Source organism: Scyliorhinus canicula, chromosome 4, assembly GCF_902713615.1.
Source record: "Scyliorhinus canicula chromosome 4, sScyCan1.1, whole genome shotgun sequence".
Taxonomy (NCBI): Eukaryota; Metazoa; Chordata; class Chondrichthyes; order Carcharhiniformes; family Scyliorhinidae; genus Scyliorhinus; species Scyliorhinus canicula.
Genome location: NC_052149.1, coordinates 33,001,164 through 33,004,071, shown reverse-complemented (window position 1 = coordinate 33,004,071; position 2,908 = coordinate 33,001,164). Strand labels below are relative to the sequence as shown.

The window sequence follows — 2,908 nt, the reverse complement described above, 5'->3', positions numbered from 1 at the left end:
CTGTCAGCATTGTTCCATTTACCTTCCTTCACTCTTGAGTGACTTTGAAGTAGTCAGCTGTGAAACTAAGGATGATGTTGTGGGCAGCACGGTAGCACAAGTGGCTAGCACTGTGGCTTCACAGCACCAGGGTCCCAAATTCAATTCCCCGCTGGGTCACTGTCTAAGCGGAGTCTGCGCGTTCTCCCCATGTCTGCGTGGCTTTCCTCCGGGTGCTCCGGTTTTCTCCCACAGTCCAAAGACGTTCAGGTTAGGTGGATTGGCCATGATAAATTGCCCTTAGTGGCCAAAAAGGTTAGGAGGGGTTACGGGGATAGGTGGAAGTGAGGGCTTAAGTGAGTCGGTGATGACTCGATGGGCCGAATGACTTCCTTCTGCACTGTATGTTCTATGTTCTATGTTTATAAACATCAAGGTTTGATTGCCAGTTCCCAGACCATATCAAAGAGAATTAAGTGCTTTCTGTTAGTTTCACTGCTGAGTACTTAAAAGTTATTCAAGCGTGAAGGGAGATGAATGGAAAGCACTTAACTCTTTTCAATGTGGTCCAGGAACTTGATGTTTATAAACATTGCAGTTAGTTTCACTGCATTCTAGTTTCCTTTCAGGAGGACTTCCAGACAGGGGTCTCTCTTCCACCTTCGATCCCAATGCCAATGGTGGACCGGAGCATTGGAAATGAATTGACGCCGGGTGCCAATCCCATTTCCCCCGATGCTAGATTCTCCACTGCATCGGGAATTCTGTTCCCGGCGGCAGGCAGTGGAGAATCCAGCCCCTTATCTCTAGTCACTTCATCCAAGGAACGCAGACTTGAAGGGTTATGGTGGATAAGTGGTTTAGCCCACCACATCAGATCTAGTTAGGCCACATAAAGCACAATTGTGTCCTGCTCTCATCTGGTAATACTGCAGGAACATCAGTATGGAATGCAAAGCTTCTTATCTCTACTGTAATCTGTCTTCTTAAAACCTTCTCCTCTCTCTCCTCCACTGTTGATTCTAACAATAAGTTACTTGGCTCTGGCAGCTTTGTGATAAGCTATCAAGTCTTCACGGTCACTCTTCTGCAAAGATCATTTTTATTCCTGGGATATATTTTTTCAGATTGTCCAGGTGAATCCTGAGTGTTTCGCCGTCCTAGGTAATATCTTTGGATTTGTTTGCTTCAGTGTAAGAAAATCCTTTGGCCTGGCCAGTCTTGCGTCCCAATAAACCAGACAGATTTTGCACAGTCTTCTGTTTGCCTCCACTTTCAACGGTATAATATTGTTCACACGTATGGACAAAGCTCTTCTTGCTCTTCTATATATATATTTTTTTAAATTTAAAGCTACCAATTCTTGCTATTCCAATTAAGGGGCCAGTCTACCTACCCTGCACATCTTTGGGTTGTGGGGATGAGACCCACACAGATACAGGGAGAATGTGTAAACTCCACACGGACAGTGACCCAGGGCCAGGATCGAACCCGAGTCCTCAGTGCCGTGAGGCAGCAATGCTACCACTGTACCACCGCACCACCTCCCTTTCTATATATCACCCATTTTGCTCTCCAAATGCTTCCTTCCAGCCACTGACTGCCACACTCAAAGTGGTTAAACAGCACATAGATTTATTTGCGATTAAGATTGAGACAATCCAATCCGTTGCCTCTGCCGTATTCCTTCCCTGCACTAGCCCACTGGGCCAAACCTCCTGAAAGCTCCCCCATGTCCTAGCTCAGAATTCGCATCTTTCTCTAATTTCTCTCCTATCTCCTCTCCAAGCTCATCTTGTCCATGAGACCCATCTTCTGATTCCTCAACCCAATTTCCAGTAAACTCCTGATGACCCAACTTCCCATTTTGGTCACCACGGCAGTTGATATTTAAAAAAATAATAATTTAACAATTATTTATATTCCAATTAAGGGGAAATTTAGAGTGGCCAATCCACCTACCCAGGGTTGTGGGGGTGAGACCCACGTAGACATGGGGAGAATGTGCAAACTCCACATGGACAGTGTCCCGGGGATGGGATTGAACCCGTTACCCGAGTCCTCGGCGCTGTGAGGCAGCAGCGCTAACATGAAATAAAAATGAAATGAAAATCGCTTATTGTCACGAGTAGGCTTCAATAAAGTTACTGTGAAAAGTCCCTAGTCACCACATTCCGGCGCCTGTTCAAGGAGGCTGGTACGGGAATTGAACCGTGCTGCTGCCCTGCCTTGGTCTGCTTTAAAAGCCAGCGATTTAGCCCAGTGTGCTAAACCACCGCGCCGCCCCGGCGGTTGATATTGTTAATGTTTCTTTCTCATCAGGTGTTGTTCCTCTTTCCTTTAAATCTCCTATCATCATTTGTCTCTTCAAACTACAAACCGTTGACCTCACCATCCTTGCAAACAACCCCCATCTTAAACTTCCCTTTCCTCTCAGATTTCCTTGAACATGTTGCAGCCTCCCAACGTTGTGCATTCCCAGCAATGTATCCATTCTAATGGATTTCTTCCCTCGCAACAGTATCAAGAGGGCTCTTATCAAAGTCACAAATGACACTCTATGTGAGAATGCAAAGGTAAACTATTACAGAGTCATAGAGTTATTACGGCACAGAAGGAGGCCATTCAGACGGTTGAGCCCATGTTCTCTTTCTGTGGAGAAATCCAGGCAGTTCCATTCCTGTTCCATAGCCCTGCAAGTTTATTTCCCTCAAGTCTCTAACCAATTTCACTTTGAAATCATTGATTGTCTCCACTTGCATCACCATCACAGGAAGCAAGTGTAGATGTACAGTGTAAAAATGGTTCTTTCTTGCAGATACCCCATTCCCCTCTCCATATCTCTTGCTCAGATTCTTAAATCTGTATCCCTTAGTCCTTGTACTTTCAGAAAAGTTTTTATTTCTCCACTTTATCTACATCTAAGATA

General features: G+C 45.2%; 1 pseudogene; it reads right to left on the bottom strand.

Moving 5' to 3' along the window:
* Window positions 1-1,012: 1,012 nt before the first annotated feature.
* LOC119964124 lies at window positions 1,013-1,546 on the bottom strand (annotated as a pseudogene).
* Window positions 1,547-2,908: the final 1,362 nt, after the last annotated feature.